General features: G+C 47.8%; 1 long non-coding RNA gene and 1 pseudogene across 1 annotated transcript in view; one reads left to right on the top strand and one right to left on the bottom strand.

Annotated features, from left to right (window-relative positions):
• Nucleotides 1-24,557, top strand: part of LOC139052784 (uncharacterized) — a 172,918-nt gene that overhangs the window by 20,302 nt on the left and 128,059 nt on the right. The gene's annotated exons all lie outside the window — the stretch shown is intronic.
• Nucleotides 1,653-11,872, bottom strand: LOC139054927 (uncharacterized; annotated as a pseudogene).

The raw sequence follows: 24,557 nt of genomic DNA on the forward strand, positions 1-24,557 counted from the left end.
ATATAGCAACAGCAACAGGTCAAGAAAGAAATAAACGGTCAGTCCAGCAAAAATACTAAAGAAATATTTCAAGTCAGAACCGAAAAATGTAAACCTTGTCACCTATATAAGTGGACATGCCGGCTAATGACAATTAACATAAAAAAGGCACCTTGCGGCACTGCGACAATACACTGTAACGCTATCTGTATCCTGCTCTAGAATTCGTGTCTTTGACAGAGACTGATGATGACGCACGTATGTCATGTTGAAACGCGCCGTTGATGCATTAGATCATCACCTCCATTATCTTTATTTTTTTGACATGATATTTAGAAGATGTTGGTGCCGTTAGGCCGCACCGGCTACTCCTTTTCTCATAGAAGACGTATATACTAAATATGGCATAACAAGCGGGCACTTAACAAAAAAAAGGTAACAACGAAAAAGGCAGACAGTCAGGTGACGTAAATGCGCGAAAACAGTTCACCCCACAAATCACATCAAAAACTAATTTGAGCATGAAGTCATTTGGCATTATCTTCTTCATCTCAGTCCCTCTTACGTATTGGAGGTATAAACGTGCTCTCCCGGCCTATCTTTTTTTTTTCCTTCACCTGTAGTGCGTCATAGGCTTTATGATACTTAGTATTTGAGAAAACTTCCTAGCTGTGGCGTCACGCACTGACCTTAAGCTCGTCGCACCTGAAGCTCAGTAAATTTATCCGCTTCCAGTCTAATGCGTTCTCTCTCGAGCTACTGGGCTCCGCATCCTCTCGGTGTCATACATAACATGAACAAGGTAGATAGATACGTACTGCCATGCGTGCCAGGGTTCGAGAGTAGACACGCTAGCTGAAGGAGCACTATGTACGGCCACAAGTTGGCGCTTTTAGCGCGAAGCATTCATTCTTTGCCTCAATCAGCCACTTAGCGCCTGTGGTCTGTCTACATTTCTCCGTGCCCCGCGCAAGTAGGGGCAGGGTTGCCAGATTAGGCTATTAATAGCCAAATTGGGTTACTTTTTGTCCGAGCTGGCGTCAGAATTTTCCTTTTGGCTATGTGGCTATTTTTGGGCTACATCTTCTTCCTGTGTAAAAAAAAAAAGTAAGTATAGTTCAGCACAAATGAAAAGCACGCTGGAATCAAAATGCAGACGACAGCAGGATAAAGAAATTGAACGCGTCTGCTACAAAATCAAAATTTGCAAGTTCTATGTTAGGGAACACATATGCATGTCAAAAGGTCAAGGATCGCGGCCATTTGATACCTTTAATTAAAAAGCTGGCCTCAGGAAACACGTCTCCATACGCGAACTAACGCTATACCCGCGCGCCAGCGAACATAGACTGTTGCTGTCTCCACATGTGAGCGTTCAGCGTCCTACGTTATAAGCATGCGATGCTTTTAACTCCCGTTGACGGTGCGCCTCGGGTGACCTTGGCGCCAGAACGGAGGGAAAACACCGAGCTGAACCTAAACGAAATTTGCCGAATTTTCTGCCTGCCGCATGGCGCCTACGTGGCAATTCGCTCGGACCCTTCCTGCCCAAATTCCCCCTGCTCCAACGCCAACGTAGAACATATCCTCTTCCGTTGCCCTACAGCCACCACAGCCATACATTCCCTACACAACTCCGAACCCTCCTCCTGTCTTTGCTATCACTATCCGTATCATATGCCGCCATCGAACGAGTGTTCAGCCAGGTCTCGCTCACTGAAACCGACCTTCGAAATAGAATGTCGAACGGGACATTGGTAGCGCTCTTCCACCTGAAGTTTGGCCTGGCCAGGAACGGAGGCTGCTGCAAGGATTTTAAACCGGGCCAAGAATTTTTGTCCCGTTTCAGCTTTGACATTTTGTACGGACCAAGCAGTTCCAGTTCGCAATAAGCCTATGATGCTTAGTGATAGCATACCTTCTAACGCCTATATATCGTACTAGATTTTGTACCTACCGCCATCTATTGTATTACACTTGGTCTTGCAATTTTTTTTAGTTTTTCGTTTAGTGCATTGTGTGGTGTTAGGCGAAATGATCATGAGCTGTAAGCTAGTAATAATACTGAACGCCTGAATGCATGCCATTGCTTAGCGCGTTTATTGCGCGGTGCTATTTGTGTGTTGTTCTTTTCGTGATGTTTTGATGCTCTGGGAAAAATAAAACAGTGCACTTGCAATGATGACCGCATTTGCCTTATCATGAATTCGCCTGCATGCCTGCATTTCTGCACTTCTTGCGCTTGTGCAGCACCCGTTTTCCGCGCCGCATGGTCTCCGTCACGATGCGCGCTGAGGTCATGCGTGGTCACGCGTGGAAAAATAAATATGTAGGTATTCTTGCCGAAAATTAATTCAATATGCTTAAGAAATGACGTCACAAAAAGACACAGCTTTTTGGCTACTTTTGGGCTACCCAAAAGTTTCGCTTTTGGCTACATTTGGGCTACTGCGTAGGCCAATTTGGCTACCTGTGGTTGGAGCAATCTGGCAAGCCGGGTAGGGGGTGCAGCGAACAGATGGGCAGCAGGGAGCCAAGTCTTGTTTTAGGGTGGTGGCAGTCTTTGTAAGGGTAATTGCCGCCGCCGGATGGTTTGGGGGCGAGGGAGGGTCAAACTTTCCCATAATTTACACCGTTATATGTTGCTGGATCACAAACGAAATGGCGAAAGACCAGCCAGACAGACCACGTTGCCTGCAGCCGTTGGTGACGTCAAAATTACATATATTTTTTCCCAACAAACGTTGGCCTCAGCTACCTAAGCCATACAAGGTATGTGAGCGCAGTACACGACACGTTTACCGTCTGGTTCAGCAGGCTAGTGCAAGCACAGTCTTTATTAAAGCACACATCGAAAAACAACCTTTGTATTACGCGTAAGCGCAGTGCAGCGACAGTGCTCAATGCACTTCAGATAGTGCTACCACTAAGAGCACGCCATCATGCTCCACAGCTTGTTGCTATATATGTTTCGCGTGATTTACAGTTGAAAAGAAATAAATTTGATGTGTTAAAATAGAAGTAGAAAACAACATATATATTTTCAAGGTGTATGCAGGTTTGCTGGGTGCATAAAGCTAATTTAAAAGGAAAATGAATAAATCACGTGCCAACATGGGTACATGTCAGAACGTAAGGTCAAAAAAAAGAAGAAAGGAAATGCAGGAACGCGTCGCAGCTTCTTGCGATATTGGCAAGATGACTGCTCGCCAAATTTGGCGGCAAATAGCGGTTAAACTTTTGGTGTTGTCGTTGCCCTAAAACAGCGCTTGCATGTACGTAATTCGCTAATGCGCCGGCTAGTTGACTATTGTTGCCGTCCCGTTTCAGAAGGGATGCCAATAAATATGGTCATTATCATCATCATTATCATCACCATCAGTCGGCGGTAGTGGCGGCTGCGCAGTCCTCTCAGATCGCGGTTCGACTCCCTCGAACACATGCGCTGCATGTAGCAGGCTGTATCTTGGATGTACGTATAATCCAAAGGAAAGTTCAGTACGTCCAGTGGTCCAGAAGTGGTCACATGCAGGAAGAAAGCAACTTTCCGACGTTTCGGCTGTGGCACGGTCTTCGTCAGAATACGCTTGGTACTTATTCCCTTGGGCCGCGGGTCATGGCCCAGGGCTATACGGCTATATGTATGACTAATGTGCACAACACTGGACATGAACTGTGCATAGAAAGCAGCTACTTGGCATGTGATAAGAAATGTCTCCCTTTCGCATCATAGCGGCCACAAAAAGAGCGACACTGGGTTCACGACCCGACTCGCCGGGGAGCGCAACTAAACAAGCCGTCGTGAGTCGTGACTGGTGCACACGGAGCGCGTGATGCAATCAGAGCGCATACGCGAACGCTTTCGCAACTCATCAAGTCCGGCGATTTCGCACCAGTCGACGCATCACGCCCTCAGGCGTATATAGACTATAGCATATACTGCTTTTCTCGTTAGTTTTCATGACTAGCGCGCGGGAACAATGCGCGGACATGCTAATACGTGGCGTGCTCTCTTCTTCCTTTGCGTTTGGATTTTCATTTTGTTTGGCTGTCGCTTTGAGCGTTTGTCTCCGCAGTTATAAGTGATGACGAGAACGAAGGACTTTCGTCGCCTGCCAACTAAAGTTGGCTCGCGAGTTCAGAACGTTCGCATAACGCATGCGTTCCTTTCTTGCGACAGTCCTATAATGAACACGCGCCTGACACAACAGAACGTAGCTCTTCACGAGCGTTCGGGCGCCGTGCAGCGAGGATTCGCGTAAAGCCGGGTGTTGCACAGACACTCGTTGCTCTGCTCTGTGCCGCAGGCCTCAGTCGGGGATTCATCTCGAACGCATGCGGGGCCGCTGCGCGTAGACAAACAGTGCCAACAAAGAGCGCGCGACGGCTTGGCCCGACTTGCAGGTGTGCGCCCTCGGGCGGACTCGCATGTAGCCCGGTAGGCCTCGTGTCCGCAGCCGAGAGCGGCGACGCACGTGCAAGCGCGACGAGCACGTTCGCTGTTTGCCGAGCGCGCACACTGCTTGCCTAGGCGGCTTTCGCGCCCAAGACGCTGCGCGGCGCCCTCGAAACGCCGTGCCAGTTGTCTACGCTGCGCCTTCCAAGCGGCGCCCGCGATCAGTAAACGTCAGCGACTCGAGCGTGGCCAGCGACGCGACGGAGTGCAAACAGCAAGCAGTGCTGGACGATCCTTATCTCTGCAGGCTTGTCGCCTGCCAAGCCTGGCGCGAGTGGCAGCACGCCGTCGAGCAGTCCCGATAAGTTTGTTCGCAGCGTCTTCGGTTTATCGCTCGCGCTACTAGTTATGTCCGGGCGCTGTTTCCGTTGCGCCGCTCTTTCCCGTTGTGGCCATTTTCAGATTAGCAAGTGTGTACGCGTGGCTGCTCGGTGGCAATGGATCTGAACCTGACTGGTGAACCGACGCGACCTATACCACCCCACACGGGTTCAGCACATCAGCGCTCGGATGTATATGTCAGCGCGCGCTTTTGAGCCCTGCGACAGGCTACAGCGCAGTAACGTGATTACGGCACCTGGAGGCGAAATAAGTCGAACGAGCACTTTTCTCGTTTAAGTGCTTAAACTTTTCGTCCGAGTGAGTGGCCTTTGCTCCTAGTCAGCATTAACGAGCGCATGATGAAAGCTGTTATCGAGCGACTCAAAAATATTGTGGTGTTTAAAGTACCGAAAGTGCACAGTGGTTTATGAGGGACGCCGTGGTTGAGTGATCCGAATTACTTTTGCCAACCTGGGTTTCTTTAACGTGGTCATATAAACCTAAGTACACGAGGTTTTTTTTTGCATTTCGTTTTAACGAAATACGACGGACAACCGAACCCGCAACCTCGGCCTACAGTTAGCCACCACGCGGCGCGCGGTTGCTCACAAATGTAAAACCACTTAAACTTCGTAAAGTAATGCCAGGCTTTGAAGAATACCGCCTCCTCCTCGCACGCTCTGGCCGACGCCGCGTCGCTATTGGCCTAATAGCATCACGTGGGCCCTCGCGCCGTGCATCAGCGGCATTTTCGCTCGAGGAGCGCATATTGGCGCCGTTGCTACGTTCGAGCAGTGTAGGCGGCGCCACGGTCGAGGAGGGAGCGTGAAAGAGAGGAGAAACGAGGAGGAATGAAGACGGAGGAGGGGAGTGTCGCTACTTTACGAAGTTTAAGGGGTTTTGCACAAATGCAGTGCACGCACGGGGGGCCCATGCAGTTGTCGCCCCGGTGTAATATTGCCTGCTATGCTTACAACACAACTGAACAGCTTTAATATATATGCACTCAGTTTACAGTATCAGCCTAAAAGCCCTATGTGTGCGCAACCCAGGCAACACCTGGAATTCGGGCGTGAAACACGCCGTACTTGTGATGACTACCAGTACACCCTCAGTTCTGCAGTCGGCGTATACTGTCCATGGCTGAGCATAAATTCATTTCTGCATGCGAGTGTATGCGCGTGGGCTTCAATGCGAGGGCGGTCGCGTAAATTTCGGCGATTTCGTAACAAACATGGTTTTCGAGAAAGCGTCATCGTGATCAAACTTTTCTGCAACTTGTGAAAACATAGACCATAACTGTACAAGTTCTGGCCTAACGTACGAAACTCAAGGTGTAGTGAAATGACATTTTAGGGACATAACATGAAGAAAAAAAAGCGCCTTTAGTTTTAATGCTATGCGTGACATTATTTCGACGGAAGAACTATAGTACGGCACTCCGCAGAGCCTTTGAAGGCGACGCCAGTATTCAGAACGCAACAATATCTTATGTTATACGAGCAGCTGTGGAATAGTAAAGTGCACATATATTTCTTTAATATTTTAGCACAACTTGCCATTGAAGGTACGAATTCAGCAAAACTGCGTCCCTCCCAACTGCGCTCGATGTATTGTAAGGAAAAGGAATAAATTTAATAAAAAATGGAACCTTTCAGGCCACGTCAGCTATACGCGAGACCTTTCAGTCCATGAGTGGTGAGCGGCGCACCTTCCTTATTCGCTAGTGTGCTTCTCTGCAGTGCACATTTGACCCCAACTACTGGCGGCACCGGCCACGATTCAAATGAGCATGAATTGTTAGCTGCACGAGCTCGCGCTTGTCTCACGCGCATGGTTTCATAACAATAGCCATGTCTACATTGTTCGTGTCCTAATACGAGCAAACTGCTTGTAGGCAAGCTGCTTGGAAAAATGACTACGTCGTCGTTATTTGGGCAAACTGCCTCGCTGGAAAGCTAGCTTTGCCATTATGAATGGTCGGTCTATTGCACTCTGGCCTGATATGTGTACCAGTACACCTGCATGCACAAGAACAGTGCAGGAGAGCAAGCATTTATTGATTTCTTCACATATACATGATGTTCATTATTTTTTACGACTTAGAGTTGTTGTTTTTTTAATATATATGAAATTGAACATAGCGAACCGGGCGTTTTTGCAGAGGAGCTCCTGGGCAAGGCAGACATACTTTGGCGCTAATAACCTGAGTTTCAGGAGACTAATTAACAAACCATCTATAATTAACTTTTTATTAGAAGCTTGGGGGCAGTTGTTCATATGGAAAGTTTGGAGGCAGCTATAGTAATTCACTCTCATTTTTTAATATTGAAAATTGCATCTAATTCTGGATACTCATCATTGCATTTCAACGCTCAATCCAGGCAATATCAAAAGAGAGACTGCCGGAAGGGTAGAAAAGACCGCCCCGCTATCATATCATACAGACACGCCCCGTGACGAAAAACGCGACGGCGTTTGAAACTGAACGTCGCAGCCAGTCGCTGCCAGTTACTGATACGGCAAGCGTCTGCCGCGGCTGCTGTGTCGTTATTTGCCGCGAGATGACACCATCCAAGCTTCGTCGCACACTTCGTCACGGGGTGTTTCCGTCTGACGTAACAGCGGGGCGCGCTGCTCCGATATTGCCTGCGTTGAGCGTTGAAATTCGATGATGGTTAGCTCGAATTAAGGGCGATTTTCCAGATATTTCTTTAAGTGTGGGTGCATTTCAATGTGACTGCATCCACGTTTGCCATATAAAAGCTGCCCCCCTCCCCATTGCTCTAATAAAAAAGGTAATTGATGAATGTTTGTTAAATAGTTTTCTGAAACTCACGTCAATATAGAGAGGCAAAGTATAGGTCCGCCTATAGCCTAGGAACTCTCCAACAAAAACGCCGCGTTTGCTACGCTCACAGCTTTCTTTCTTTTTTTTTCTTTTTGCAGCGAAGCTGTTAAGGGCTACTTTCCCCACTATCGTGTCCGCGTGTAGAAAAACTATCATCATCAGCATTGTTTCGAGCGTCGCTGTCTTCTTCCACAGCTGGCTCGTTGGCGCGCTAGTGCCACTACTCCCTCGTTTGTCGTCGTTAATTAATTATTAATTAATTTATTTATTAATTAAGTCACATAGATTAAAATTAGATTATGGAGTCTTACGTGTCAAAACCACTTTCTGATTATGAGACACGCCGTAGTGGATGAGTCAGGAAGTTTCGACCACCTGGGGTTCTTTAACGTGCACCTAAATCTAAGTACACGGGTGTTTTCGCATTTCGCCGCCATCGAAATGCGGCCGCCGTGGCCGGGATTCGATCCCGCGACCTCGTGCTCAGCAGTCCAACACCACAGCCACTGAGCAACCACGGCGGGGAAGAAACACAAGGACGTAACTAATAATTAAGAAAGACTTTAATGAACCGCCGGGATTTACCCAGTGATAAACACCGGGGCCGTACGTTTCAGCTTCGCTGGTTAACCATCTGTACAGAGTACTTGGGCTGACAGTTTTCTTTTTCAAGGAGAGCACACTCTATATATCAATCAAATAATTTTGTGGCCACCAGGCTACGTAATAAACATGTCCACCATGCACATTATATGCCATTGCGAAGAAGTCGAACGCGCCAGCATTGAGCGTTTCTTTGCTCAGAGAACAGCGTCGATAAAAAATGCGGTCTCGCCAATACCTACTGAAGCGGCGCCGTGTTTGCCTATCAGTCGACACGTGTGAGTATGCGTGCCGTGTACAGTAGAGTACGGTACTACATTCCACGCAAGTTTGGGGCGCGTCCACTCCAAACACCGCGCGAACCTGCGGCGGCCTGTGGGGCGACGTATGCTCCAAAGGCACCGACGGGTGCATCGGATCGCAGAGGCGGCTTGCAAGGGTCGCGCGCGTGTGAGTCGTTCGTCGGCTGATTCACTCCGGCGTTGCGAGTCTCGGAAGAGCGGCTGCTCGAGCGTCGTCTGTCTGTGTGTATACTGAGTCAGGCGATCCCGGAGCAGCCAAGTTTCGGTCGCTGACTTGCGGGTGCAGCACTTCTGGTTTCGTTAGACTGCCAGCCTTGAAACTATCCGTTGTAAGGATTGGGGTCGGGCATGACATAGCTGGTAGCTGGCCCATGCCGTCGTCCAACTCATCCACGCTGAGGACGTTGTTGAAGGGAAGGACTTTTTCTCATCGAGAACGAGGAATATGGGATTTATTTACGGTATCTACATGAGAACGTTACAGGTCGCAAAACAAACAATGTGGCCGGAAGACAATTCTTCCAATCCTCCTTGTGCTCGCAACAGAGCGGCTGCAAATCTCGCTTAAGCACTGAATGCCACCTCTCTACACTGTATGACTGAGGGTGATAGACGGAACTGTGTATGAACTTTACCCCGCACCTTTGTGAGAATGTGTAAGTCAGTGAGCTGGTGAATACTGACCCTTGATCCGCCTGAATTTCGGCTGGAAACCCAACTCGTGTGTCAAAAGCGCGTCTACTACTTCGGTGGAGCTGAGCTCTTTCAGAGGGATTGCTTCCGGAAACTTTGTAGTCGGACACAGCACGGTAAATAAGTACCTGTAACCCGACTTTGTCTTTGGTAGAGGCCCTACTGTTTCTATCACAAGTCGTCTGAAAGGTTCTGTTATTAAGGACACTACTTTTAATGGAGCTTTCCATGATTTTCTTGGTTTACCCGAGCGCTGGCAGGCGTCGCATGATCTTACAAAGTTTTCTACGTCTTTGAAACAGCCAGGCCAGTAGTATTCCATAACCAATCTTTCCTTTGATTTGTTTATGTCTAGGTGGCCAGACCACAAATTTCCATGACAGAGACTCAAAGGGTCCTCCCTGTACTTAGTAGGTACGACTAACTGATCCAGAATCCTACCCTTTCGATCTCGGTAGTGCCGTTACAACAATCCTCCTCTCTCATCTATCGTCACGTTGCGCCTAGCAATGCCTTCTTTAGCTCTGTTATGCAATTTAGCTAAGCTGTCGTCATTCTTTTGCTCGGCTGCCAGTGACTCTCTGTCCTCACGTAAGAGCTGATCAAAGTTCTTTGGGGCCGGTGATAGTAACGACCCTGTCTCGCTTGCGAGTGCGTCAGCTGGCTCTTCCAGCAGGCGTGAACTATGACACCCCAGTGATACGCTCTCATTGAGTTGGTCAGCTAGCAGGCTTTCCTCAACCGTTTTTTCGTCCCTCGAGCCTAGCTCGGATTCAGTTACTGAAATTACCTCTTTTGCTACTTCCGCTGGAGCAGCCTTTTCATTTTCAGCCGAAAGCGAAGCGATTTTACGAGCTTGACTTCGCGTCAACGCCTGTACCACGCCCTCTCCCAGATTAAGCCCTTTGTCACACAGTAACTGATCCGACCGATTCGAAAAAATGTAAGGGTACTGCAGCGACAAAAATTTGGAAACTGCAGCCTCAGTCACGAGCTCCCCGAACGGTCCACTGATTTTGACTTTGGCCATGGGCAGACACACGCTGTGTTCTTCTACAACCTGTTTGATCCATGCTACTTCTCCAGTGAAGTCATCTGCCGTCACGTGAGACGGACGGATAATGTACATAGTGGCGGCACTGTCTAGCAGCACCCGGCATGGTTTCCCATTAACTTGCAGGTCGTTAAGATATGGGCTTAAAAGTTCGATATTCTCGTCTTTTTCATCCACGTAGGAGAAAACTACGCTAGGCTTCCCGCAGTTTACTGCTATATGTCCGAGTTTGTGGCACTTATAGCAGCGGATCGGTCTAAAAGATTCGAACTTTCTTTTCTGTTCTTTTTATACGGTTTCCCCGTTTGATTTCTTCTCGCTCTTTTCTGAGGGCTTTTCCTCCACGTCTACAGGCTCCGGTCGTCTAGTCTACGAACCTTTTTTGAACGGAAATCGTTTCCGCGGTAGATTTCGACCATCCCAATTTCCATCCTCGGCGTTCAGCTTTCTACGCATTGCGTACTCTTTGGCTAATTCAGCCGCCCTTTCCACAGTGTTTACATTTCCTCTGTCTTGCACCCACAGCTTCACAGATTGTGGGATGCTTTTGTAAGACTGCTCTAGACACATGCATTTAACAATCATGTCTCTGGTCTCGTACGCTTCCGCGCTTTTCAACCACTCGACTAGGTTGGCCTTTAAGCTATATGCAAACTCCGGATATCCCTCGCTATCCTTCTTGCCTGTGCTTCTAAACTTTTGCCGAAAAGCTTCGGCTCAAAGGCGGTACTTCTTCAAAAGACTAGCCTTAACCTTCGCATAATCATATGCATCTTGTGCACTGAGTCTGGCGATTACTTCCGCGGCCTCACACGGCAACATAGACAGCAACCGCTGTGGCCATGTACTCGGACCGAAGTTCATCTTCTCGCAAGTCCTTTCAAAATTTCCTAGGAAGAAGCCTATGTCGTTCCTGACCTCAAATGGCTTTAACAGCCTGTCCATGCGGTATGATTCTGCCTCACTTGATCGTCCCAGATAGCCTTCACTTCCTTGAGACAACTCCAAACGTTTTCTTTCAAGCTCAAGTTGCATTTTTCTCAACTCGCGTTCCTCTCTGTCCCGTTTTTCTCTCTCTGTCTGTCCCGTTTCTCTCTTTTCCTAAGAAGTTCTAACCCAATTCTAACCCTCTCCGGAGTTTTCGAAGAGTGCGGATGCAACTTGACGTGCAGCTACATATATCCACATGCAGTCAGCTGTGGTTGCGCGCGCCGTGACTTCCTTTTTGTTAATAAAGGACAATGGCACAACACGAAATAAAGAAGAAAAAAAAGTAAATGGAATGTGGTCTGCCTTTTGTGAACTTCCCAAAGACGTCTCCCTATAAAGGGCCTCCCTCAGCACAACCCGCACTTTCCTTGTTAACTTCCACGTTAGCTGGAACTCTGTGTCGTCTATTTCGCCAGAACGCTGCATTCACAAGTGTAGTTATTTAAGCCTACTTGGAGAAACCACCTATACATACTGGCAACTGTGGCTCTATATAAACGGTAAAGCCTAATTAATTATAATGTCCAGCTTACAGAGACGACGGAATCGTAGTCAAAGTGACACCATTTGTCAGATGCCACTGACGCTGACAAGCGCTTTATGTCCTCTGCCTTGTACTTCATAGACCCTTTTCACAGTGATATCATGGGCGCCGCCATGTTTGATCTCGTGGTGACGCGTCCATTGCTTACCTCAGCTTCCCCCGTTTCCTCCGTGTTTTCAATGGATGTGCATGGCCCCCTGGTGAGGCTCAGCAAACCTCAGTTTCGGCGTATATCGTAGGCAGTGACTGGGTGGACGATACGAAGCTTTGTGCACAGCTGCAGTGGACATGTAAGGAATTTCGGAGCTCCTCACACGTTGTCTAAACGGCGCAAGCGGCGTATATACGGTGCGTGTATACTAAAAGCGGGGTTAAAAATGTATTCTATAAGCTGTCCAGACTTACCGCTTATGAATGAAATCAGTATTACTGTGTTTTGCTCTTCGTTCTTTATTTGGCAAACACTTTGAAGCAACGACTTGTCATGTTTCTGACTCGGTAAAGTTCTGCTGTGCGGTCACTATCCGATCGTTCATTTTCGGCCTAATCGCTCAAGGGTGCACTTAGTTGCGGTAGATTTGTTCTTTCCGCGCACAAGGCTTGGAGCACAGACGCTGTGTACTACAGGTAATAGCTTGTAGCAAAGACTTATCGCTAGTCACTCGCTCACTCAGTGGATCGTCACGAAACCTTCAGCTTCCAACATTCGTGTGCTACCGGTGTAGTCGCCATCACTCATGCTTCGGCGTATTGATTAAACTGTGTGCCCATTCCCTTAATCTTGATACGCTGGTTATATAGTCGACGTAAGTTTCCGTGCGAGTTGGGGTGCATGTGTGTAGATAACGGGCGATAAACTTACTATGCCAAAAAGCGGCGCCACTTTCATTGTTCCTTGTCGGAATGGATAAATCTATTCGGCTTTTACCTCCCCAACCTGTACATATTGCGCTGACTTTTCATTTTACCTCATTCGTTATTTAATTATCATTGTCGCCTTCCCTTTCTTAGGGCCTTAGGGCACGCGAAATTGCCGCGCGACTGGCCGCTCGAGGCACTTTGCCTGCATTCGCGGGCTTCTTTCTCGCTCGGAAAAACACTTTTATGTAGCACGTATTGAGCAACAGAAAGCTGTATCGGGAGTTTCTCATATTGCTCTAGAATTTTCTCACTGACACTTTTCATGTAATCATAATATTTGAATAGACGATTAATTAATTAAGACTAATTAACTAATTTGGTGGAAGGAAAAGAAGATAGTATCTCCTAGCGAGGGCAAACAACATTACCTTGGATCTGTCCAGCTACGTGGCATTCACATATTTTTAAACTCTGGCTAAAGTTAGCTGGGACACCCTGTTTGCTACGTATAACTATAAACTTCAAAACTTTCCGTAGACAGAATTCGACGTAATGGATGCACGCGGATTGATAAAAAAGAACTGGTTCGTATGTGTCCATTATTTTTATCGGTGTACATTTCGTTCCCTTATTGAAAGGACACGTGTTTTTTTTTTTTCTGATCACTACGCATGCGTGGCCTTATTCAAACGAGGTGTCTATAATATATATATATATATATATATATATATATATATATATATATATATATATATATATATATATATATATATATATATATATATATATACACGTTTATTCAAAAAAATAAAAGTGCAGAAAGCGAGTGGGTGGCGCCCCTAGTCCAGGGCCCACTGGCTTGAGCGGCACGGCGGATAGTTGCATCTCCCGATCCTCGCTGGCGAGCCAAGTCTCCCACTGCTCCCTTCCGGAAAGTTTGCTGGCTATTCTCGGTGTATTAATTTTGGGCGGCCTGTTCTGGCAATACCACGTAATGTGGGCGAGAGTTGGCCGGCCTCCGCACCAAGGACGTACAGCGAACGCTGTACAGTGTTGGGTGAATGGCATGCTTCAAATAAATGTTTGGAAATGTGTGCGTCTGTATTCGGCGCCAGTCATAAGAATCCCGCCTGGATAGGTTGGGGTGTGGTGGACTGTACTTTCTACACTCGCGCCGTTGGTGCTCAAGGATGTGGTAAGAAGGGGTTTTCGTCAGAGTGGTCGGGCGCTCGGTTAACAAAAGCACAAGCTGCGTCGTTCGTTCTCTCATTGCCCTCAAGTCCTGCGTGACCCGGGCACCAGATGATCATGTGTTTCTGCATTAGGTTGGATCCTAGTAGGTGAGTGGTGCTGTGTGGCAGCCTCCCGGTGAGGAAGAGTCTACATGCGACTTGGGAATCTGTGAGAGTTATCGACGATTGTTCCAGAGCGTCCTTAGTTTTAATAGCTAGCGCGATGGCTGAAGCTTCTGCGGTATTCGCAGATGCAACTCTAGCTGTGGCGCAAGTCACAAGCCCTTGATCTGCCGCCGCTCCTACCACTGCGACGGCGTATTTGTAAGCACCACATCGAGCGACATCTGTGTAGACTGTATCCGGGTTTCCACCGAATTGCTGCATTAACTTTCGAGCTAGAGCACTTCTACGACCCCGGTGGTATTTCGTACTCATGTTCTCAGATTCATGAACTCAGATTCAGATTCAGATTCTCAGATTCATGAACTCAGATTCGAGTTCTTCTTCCGCATACTGTGGACGAATAGGGTAACCTATGCGGCAAAGTAATTTTCTGCCAGAGGAGGTTAAGCTAAGCCTCTCCAGTTGAGATATGAGCGTCGCTGCCCGTAGCTCCTCGTAGTTATTGTGAATCCCGAGGGCCAGCAGGCGCTCAGTAGAGGTTCCCTGTGGTAGGCCGAGAGCCGCTTTGTCCTACATTCTGATCAACGCATCTAGGGCCTTTAGTTCTGTTTTCAAGGGGTCCTGGAAAGGGAGGCTATTGGGCTCGAGCTCCAGCACTGGAAAAGCTGGCGCCACCGTCGGCGTGACGTGCTATTAGGGATCACTCACATGGACATAGCGTCCGCGTCGGCTGCTTCGGGAGCGCCGAAGCGAGCTGAAAACGAGATTCCCTCGTACGCTGCGGTCCTCATTTAATGGCGAGATTCTCCCGCTTCGATTCGAGTGTCTCCTTTACAACGCTTGAAAGCACCACAATAGGTAGTGGCTGCCTTTGAAGGCGCGCAACATGGTAGGCTACTACTGCTCGGTGCCGCAGTGCCGGGCGTACGCAACGGAGCCCGGTGTCAGCCTTAATCACACGTAGCCGCAGGACAAGAAGCTGCGTGAAGCTTGGCTCGCGAAACATAAAACCGGCAAACAGCCATCGGCTACAACTCGGGTATGCAGCAAGCACAGACGCGAGGAAGATTTCTGCTACGGCGCCGGGTCTGTGGTGTTCGGAAAACGCGCACTGAGACGCTCGCCCGAGTCCGCTGCCCGACTAATGTCATGACGGTTTGGTCTATGAACTTTTCGATGCTATAGATACTGGCAAGTTCACTGGAGTGAAAAGGGAGCGGTAAGAAGCACATTAAAAAAAAAGTATGGCATATGGTCATGTTTGTGTTATGAATTAATGCGCTGGATTACAAAAAAGAAGCAGCGGGAAATCGCACGCTGAGAACACCGATAAACATACAGTGCGACGCAACTCAAGAAATAATATTGAAACGTCCAAGAATTTAGAAGCGGAAAAAAAAAAGATTGAATGGTCGCGACGGCACATCACAGTCCCCGTCGAAGTCTCTACTATGAAACTATTTTTTAACAACTCTGACAGCGCCCACGCAACAATGGTTGCTTGTATACTGTCAAATGTTCACATTCTGCGGCCTAAAGCTCATGGCACGTTGCGAAAACGCGCACGCGGTGAAAGCGAAACAGTGCGCGGACAAGCATGCAGACGCGCAGTCGGTCGCTGCGAATCTGTGCGATCGCTGCATTGAGGCTTCATTCTATTACGCTCCATTCAGTTATACAAACACTATAAGAACATATTTCACATAGTTTGCTCTCAGCGTTTACCTACCTTTCACGCAAGAAGCCGGTTCGAGAGGCTCCATCGCGGCAATCGCGCGCAGTGGTGTTGACTGTACGTTTTTGGTAAAGAGATAGCGTCTGTAAACGATTCTGTGCTTTCAGTTTGCCCATGATTATTATTTAGACAGTAACAAACTTTTATCGTTTCGAAAGTACTTACAGAAATGTCCGGGAGAGCTCGTGCGTGGTGTTTTCAGTGAGCGCTGACAGCAAAACATATGAGGAGCGCGCCACGTGATCCCTCATACTACGCCAGCCAGGCGCTTCGATCCGATAGATGGCGACTACGTAACTCCTCGCCGCCAATATGTGAGACGACTTAGCACAAAAGCCTGAACGAGCCGGATCGTCTCTGTTTCCTTGACACCTTTTCGGCGATAAGTTACTCTACGAATCATTTGGGATATATATTTTACCGTAGTCCTAAGGGTTTTAATGGTGCGGTCTACCCGTTTTTTCTAAGCTACCGCCATGCTGGCCTTCGCTACACCTCACCACCGAGACGCGGAGAAAACAGCGGCGCCTTTCCCCCGTTCCCTATATTCTCACTTTATGACGCAGCTGGCCGCAACGTGAACTAGGCTATAGTAACTGATGTCAGACGAATGTCTTAATTCAACTTGGGATAAGCCGAAGAAGCATTTCCCAGTTCTTCAATTTGGTCTGGAAGTAGTATTATGCCGTCGTTTTCACAGCGTGATTCTTCTATTCGCAGAAACTGCAAAACGGAAATTCATGCGCTATTAGCTAGAAGCGTACACACTCATGTGATCGCGCAGACGCTCGGGCCTTCCTGACATCCGTCTTTCAAACGGTACGATGCACTAAAGAGCTCGCCCTCTCCCTCCCCCCCCCCCTATCAGCGCGCAGCATTTGTTGCTTGCTTTCGCTTTTTCTGGGAAGTAAATAGAGCGATGCAGCTGTGCACTCAGCAAAGCCAGCACACACGAAGTAAGTCCTCTTGATGACACATCAAGTATAAACCAACGCAAAGGGCACAGTAAATCGACGCGTCCAGCTACACTTGCGTCCTTTACCAAGCATGCACACAAACGCGTAGCCTCTGTGTCAAGAGGTACAAGATGACTCCGCTTCCCGCTTGGTTCGCGTTAAAGCAGGGTAAAAGTCTAATGCCATTTGACGATTGCGGACACTTTCTCTTCCTTCCGCGGTGAAGATTCAGTCTGAGGAACGTTTGCTCCGCCAGCCAGGATTCCCTTATCGATCCCACCCATTCTTGCCGCCGTCAAATTCATTTGTTTTCCCCCTTTTCGCAAGTACCGCACTTTTCAGTACAGGTTCCCTGATTCGTGCCACTTCTTGTTGTCTCTCCTCGTTGCTATCTGCCTGACAACATGCGAGCTTGCTGAGCCGATGGAATCCTTTTCACTAATGGAATGTTTCCATTATTGGAAGTTAGCATAATAATAGGTCCCATTTCCAGAATTTCGGTTTCTCCTATCATTCAACCTCATGGACTCGGTTCCTGCACAATCCCGTAATTGCACGCGAACCATAGGCTTAATGAGTGACAACAACAGTGCCAAGGTTTATTATTATTATTATTATTATTATTATTATTATTATTATTATTATTATTATTATTATTATTATATACGAATGCCTGATATATCGTCACCTGTGGATGAACTCAATTAACTCCTTCCTCTAGCCGGAATAAACAAACGCCAAGGTCAGAGCGAGTGACCCGGCGTGACCGTAACAAAGGCGCTCTCCGCGCGTCCTGCGCACCGGATCGTGTACAGAAAAGGCCGCTTGAAAGAACAGTCAATAGAGGGTTCACGGGCAATGAAGGGGGGGGGGGGGCGGATGCGTCGCCAGAAGCAACGGCGAATGAACGTAGGGCGACCGATCGGGGGTCGCCCGCGGGTGGACGCGCTCGCCGTGCACGCGCTGTGGTCGTCGCGCTCGTCATCGCCGATTCCGGGAAGCGTTGGCCGGCTGCGTGCGCGCGCGTGTGTCCCCTGTCGCCGCCGCGGGGACCCTCCCCGCATCACGAAGCGCGAGGAGAAGGAGACCGCGGGGAGAAAGCTGGCGCCGGCGGAACGCTCACCTTTTCGCCAGAAGGTGCCGCCGAGCGCGCCGCTCGAACATAGGCTGAGCGAGTTTTTCTTTTTTTCTTTCTTTCTTTTTTTTTTTTAAATCGACGTTCCGAACTTCGGCGCACGGACGCGGTCCGCTTCCCGATGTGAGAAGAGAAAAGTCAAACGGCTGCGGAGAGAGAGAGAGAAAAAAAAAAGTTCGGGAAAAGAAAAATCGGTGATTCATTGCCTGAGCATGAAGCCGACGCTAGTGGTCTTGGAGCTGGATGCGAGTGAGTTCTTTCACTTTATAATTAATTTAACGACCGCAGTTATTTTAAAAAAAAATATCAAATATAAGCTGCTGGAACGCGGATTCAGTAATAAATGGGAAATCCGTTGCTGAGCGCTAATTAGAATGGCCAGCACGTGACTCAATTTCCGCAATGGTTCCTACGAAAGCTTAAAAAAAAAGCGCGAAATTTAAATGATTTACGCCGTCCATGCCTGGCGCTGTTCGAAGCGCGTGCACGTGCTACGTCGCAGAGAGCGTAGGTGTAGACAGCAATGCGAGTCCCTGTTGCCGTTATTCCTATGTGGCGCGGGCGAGCTCGTACAATCGCACCGCAGCGGCGGGCGTGACCCCGACCTCTAGCTTCGAGGGCTCAAAACTGTGTCTCAGTATCGGGTGTGTCATATGAGGCTCCACAATGTTCTCGAGAACGTTTCCTCTTCGCAATATCGGTTACAAACAACCCCTCAACCGTCATAACAAAAGAAAGAATCTTTATGAATTGGCCATTCTATCTGCCTAGCCATTTTTTGTGGAGTTTAAGGAAACCTATGGTTACGCCTTTATTGCACTTTATGGAAGGACAACAAAAGGTCGCAGTATACAACGAAGCGTTGATAGTGATAAGATATTAGACAACTGCCCGAACTATGGTTCATAGTTTTATCGGCCGTGTAAATTTCCGTAAACCATCGCCTGCTAATTAAACTAGCAGGCGAAGGGAACAACCTTCACTATCAAGCTTGTTACTCAGCAATAAAAAAATTATATCACGATTCTGTAAATTGCACCTAACCGTACCTCTAAAGCGGACAAAACTGATATATTATACATGGCTTTCAAATAGAGCACTATTTTGTGAGTGGAACTTTTGCAAAACCCTTTTAAAGGTGACAAAAATTCACGCAAGATATGAATTGAGATATCAAATTTCTCCGCTTTGGAGGCTTTAACGGATGCAGTTTACATAATTTCGATATCTTTTCTAGGTGCCGAGCTACGAATTTGTAAACTTCGTCATTTCATTTCTTTTTTTCAAGCTTACCGAACTCTGAAAATTCCCTAAAGAAAATTTGGACACTAAATCGAAATTCCGCTTCCAACAGTCACTAGAATTTAACGTTCTCTCTCAAGTGCAACAAATTTAATTAGTATTGGACCAGTGGTTATCCCAGAAAAGCTTTTCTGCGTTTAACGTGTATTTTAGAAAAAATAATTATGAGGTTTTACGTGCCAAAACCACGATCTAATTATGAGGCAGCCGTAGTGGGGACTCCGGAAATTTTGACCAGCTGGGGTTCTTTAACGGACACCTACATATATATAAGTACACGGGCGGTTTCGCATTTCGCCCCCATCGAAATGTGGCCGCCGTGGCCGGGATTCGATCCCGCGACCTCATGCGTAGCAGCGCAACGCCATAGACACAAAGCAACCACGGCGGGTTAACATGTATTGGACTAGGCGGCATCGAGTTGGTTCCGAGCTAAAGCTGCTTCTTAAGTGGCTGATGGGTCGAAAAATTCGTTGTCCGGCGTTCACGAAAAATTGACCGCCCGGCGTTATGGCACCAAAATTCAATGGCGCCAGAATTGGTGGTCGAACCCACAGCCATTCGTGTTAATTAAGACGAAGTTAATTAAGACACACCTAATTAATATGGAGTTCATTAAGACACGCGAACTCGCGACCTTTGGTCGGAGCGTAACCCTCGACCTTTGGTGAGACCAAAATTCAATGGCACCAACATTGATGGTGCCACCATCGATGGTCAAACCCACGACCATTGGGGGGATTCGAACCCAAGACCTTTTAGTGATAATCAAGATAAGGCTAATTAAGGCACTCGACCACACGACCTTTAGTGGGAGTCGAACCCACGACCATTTAGTTATATATAGTTAAGGTAAAGTTAATTAAGGCACTCGAATCCTCGGCCTTCGGTGTTTAATAAGGCGAACTTGAGGCGCAGTTAATTAAGATAGAGAATTAACTCACTCGAACCCACGACCTTTGGTGCGAGAAAACAAGTAATAGGAAGTTACAGCGCGCTAGAATGAAAATGTCAAGTAATGTAATGAATGTTTCGTCAGCGCGCAGACGTTCGCCTTCATCCTCTTTAGCGTATGCTGAAGCGACTGTCAAATTACTTTTTTTTTTGTTAGTGAACGTATGCGTGTATCGAGGATAGTGCAGGAGCTATAGTTCATGAGAGCAGAGTGCTTTTCTGATTTTCGCAACGTCAGCTGTCCACATTTACTATATTGACCTTTAGAACTAATAAATGGTACATTCGTTAGCCTCATCGTGCATCACAGAGCACGAGAAATGCATCGCTCGTGCCGTGTCCCGCCGAAATCTTTTTATTTATTTTTTCTCTAGACATTTTGTGGCTCTTGGCTGCCCTTAATCGTGGTGCTATAGTACAGTACGCGTGCTGAATAAACTAATAATAATATGCGCGTATCAAGTGGCACGTGCAGATTTACATTTTCATGAACAATAACTGATTAATAACACACTCGTGTTGCCATAAACATGACGTGATTCGTCCTGTTGTCGTCTCCATCAGATAGTTCGAGATGGTTTCTTAACAAACAAAAAAAAAGAAACAATTGAGGGCTTAACACGTATACACACCCTCGCCAGCCAATGGCTCGCCCACAAGCCGTGGCAGTCATGGTGTCATTGCGTGGCGGGCTCGAGTTTGCCGTCTTTTCGCGGATGTAAATCCTTCACCTCGAGAAAGCGAACTAAATTATAGGAAACTTATTGCAAGGTTGTTTCCTCCATTTGCCGCATGCAAAACAATTAATCAGCCAGCATTTGCGCACATTTAAAAATGTGCGTAAATGCTGGCTGATTAATTGTCCATTCACTTATATTCCATTCGCTTCGGAGGGAAGTGTTGATTGCTTCAGGGAAAAAGAAGAAAAAAAAAGAAAGAAGACAGAGCTTCCATTTACTGAATTTCGCACGTTGAAGTGCAGCGCCGGTGCGTCACCGTGATGTAACGGATTTCGAAGTATTTTCGCATATTTTGGCCGCTTAATTTGGTGCAGAAAGAAGTTGCGTAAACTGGCTGGGTTGAGCCTTTGGTTCTCTATGAATGCTTCGTATTCCTTATCTCACAACACGCAATGAACAAGAGGCACATTATGTTTACGGGAAAGGCAGAGCAGTTGGCCCGAGCTGGTGCGCTCTAGCCTGCTATGACGCCGGTGCGGAAGCACTTCAGGTGACCTCGCCACTCGGACATTTTTTTTTCTTTTTTTTGCTTATCAAGTCTTCGATCACTGTAAAAACATATTTGCTGAGAGTTCCAGGCACGCACCAATTAAGCTTAACTTAATATTTCTCCTTCTTTTCCCAAGTGGTCTTCTAGCTCACTAAGCTTGTGAGCGTTGTAAGACTTTTGCTGTTACGTAAGTGTAATGTTAGCCTGACATGAATTTCCTTCACTGCGTGTTTCATGGTTATCTACTTATTATATTTATCAATTTGCTAGTTTCAAAGCTGAAGAGTATCCCTACTGTCACAAGACGACCATTAGTCTGATTAATTCCATACTGTTAGATATGGAGCTGTTTCCTGCGATTACTTCGAGTTCCCCAAACCACTTCGAAACGCGGCACAGCTAATTGAGGAATGCAGAAGCAGGAAAGCACATTCCAGAGGAGCGGCCGAGCAAACAAGTTGAAGGCAACAAGTTCACGTGCCAACAAGTTCGTACGCCGCCGGGATTAGCAGGTGGACCTCGGACAATGAAGCATGAGCAGCCCTCCCCTTCTCCTCGTTAGAAGAAGTGCATTGCCAGTCTGCGAGGCAAGACCGCAGAGAGCCGCCAGGTGTGACACCGCGACACGGGCGCCTACCATTGGCTGAAAGTGGCGTCATCGGAGCGGACTCTCCTATTGGTCGAACATGACGTGACTTCCAGTGCTCGAAGGGTTTATAAGAAGCCTTCCAGAGAGACCCGAGCATTCTGGGACATGCCCTGATTCCCTGACTCACCTCTCTCGAACGTCTTGCCGCGGGCCGCAGCGTCCGAGTTGCTGCTGGCCCGTAATGACTGTACGACTGTTAATTGACGCTCACCTCCCTGTACATAATGTAGAATAAATCCTCCCAAGTTTGGGTTTTCATCACGAAGTCCGTCCTCCAACCCCTACAATACCCAAGTAGTGTTGCATCAGTTTGAAACACGGGGCTCTATAACATAAAACTATTCCATTATGTTTTTTATTCCAATCTCCTGACGTCAAGTTTGCGTAACCGCCGACGCAAGCATTGGGCGGTCACCCGCAGGGTTGTCTGAACAGATCAATCAAATGCTCTATTCGTTCATAGGTGCTCGCTTTTGTTTGCTTGAAAAACGAATAACATTGCCTACACTGAGCGACTTGTCTTATCTAATTAGCTTACAAGAGGTGAGGAGCACGTTCAACTGGAAAGGGTTTCAATGGGGCCGAGCCACTGCATTGAAAATCGATAACCGGATGAAGAAGGTGGTGTCGGCGTCTTCGATTGGTCCGCTTTCCCTTAGCTTGCGGTGGCTCGTCGGCAATCACGGCGGCATGCAACGGTAGCTTAAGAATGACGCGAAACGGATCCTCAGCAAAGAAGAGTTGGCACAACGAGGTCGTAAACGTGCCGAAATGGTTTGAAAACGTTACACGGTCATGCAAAAAGATTTATTATATGCAAGTAAACCCATGCTCTCCGGCAGGTGCGAGTAGCCAGTGCCTGAGCGATCGGCGGCCGCCATCTTTCATTCCTTTCGGAACGGGGCAGCCTGCAGCTATTCAGAAGAAAATCCAGTTTTGTTCGGCATATTAATGTATCTTTAACGCGTTCACGTCACTTTGACGAGGTGAGTTTTTGCGGTTTTGTGACGTCGCGTGACAGGCAGCTGAAGTGGGTGCAGCCCGAAAACTTTTGACCAATAGCCGTGGACTAATGGTGGAAAGGCGTCGAATGAGAAGTAGCTATTTTTCTTTTGTTCGTCCAAATCATGCATAATCAGTGTGTACACGTCATATCAGATGGGGAGCTATCGCGGTTTCGTGACGTCGCCTGACAGACAGGTGAACTGGGGCTGGACCAAAAAAGCTTTTGAGGAATCGCGGAGGGCTGATTGCAGAATTGGAATAGAAAAGTTTGGAATAGTTTTCCGTTATAGCGCCCACGTTGTGAAATTGGGAAATAAATGTGTGGAATATTTGGAGGCGAATCAGTGGCTCTTATCAGAACAGTCACAACCTTCCCAAGCCTAGGCCTGAAACTCGCGCGAGCGCAGTTCACCTGCTAATCCGTGATTGTCACCACTCTTTTCTTTTCCTTCTTTTTTCTTCTCTCTTTTTCTTTTTTTTAAGCCTCGAGAGTGCACTTCGTAGTAAAATATTTCGTCCTTCATTTCTTCGGGTACACCTCAGGGCTATGCACTTGCGGCTGGACGTGGGGCTCATGTCGCGAGACCAGTAGCTTAAGGCACGTTCGCGTAAAACCCGCACTTGGCTGTTCCTGGCATTGCGAGCCACGCCCCGCTGTACAGGTATCGCCTACTGTGTTGTAGCCTCCTTATCCACCCATGTCTTCAGAAGAGCCTCTCGCATACACTTTTGTCACGTACGGAAACACGTGTGGTATCGTCTCTCTCAACTGGGAGCAAAAACAAAGCACGAGCGCGGGTGCAATGGTGCATCCCCGGTCGCTCAGCCTCCAGCCTGCTAAGACAATTCGACTAATTCCCTCGGTTATGAGACACCTTTTCAGTCCCCTTCCCCAGTGCAGGATAGCCGTACGGGCTCATTCACCATGCCTAATTAACCTCCCCCTCCCCTCCGCTCTCTCCCTCCCTCTCTCTCTCTCTCTGCTTGATCTTTATTCTCATCCCATTGAGGACTGAATGCTTCAGAAATGTGGTCACATCGCATTATTGCGCTGTTAGGCCATAACGTCAGCTGAACTACATGTCGGTTTATTGGACTTGCCGTGCTGCTTCGAAATCCTGTGAACTGTGTGCCTTTTTGTAGCCGCACCAGCCATCGCTTGAGCTACTTTCTTGCGAAGTCGCTCTTCGCTTGTGCCTCAACTGACAGTCGAGCATACTGAGACCGATGGTCCCGTATATTGCAGCGTTACCATTTCATTTTCAAGTTTTCTTTTTTGATCACGCGTGGAAAGGAGTGGCCTGTACGAACGATAACAGTGACGCGGCGGCATGCGAGCCAGTGACGAAGAGCGAAAAGAATGGAGGAGGAGAATGAGGAGAGTTGCTTGCTGCAGGCGGGTCTAGCCTTGCTAAAGCTGCCGGCATTTGCTTCACCCGAGCGCCACTTATGTGCAATATATAGACTGAAGGCCGTCGCGATACGTATACCGGGAAGACTAAAAGTTAGGACGGATTTGAAACAGGGCGCAACATGCCGTGGGTCATCCACTTGGCCCTGATATTCCGCCCATACATCT

This window comes from Dermacentor albipictus, chromosome 1 (genome assembly GCF_038994185.2).
Source record: "Dermacentor albipictus isolate Rhodes 1998 colony chromosome 1, USDA_Dalb.pri_finalv2, whole genome shotgun sequence".
In the NCBI taxonomy this organism is placed as follows: domain Eukaryota; kingdom Metazoa; phylum Arthropoda; class Arachnida; order Ixodida; family Ixodidae; genus Dermacentor; species Dermacentor albipictus.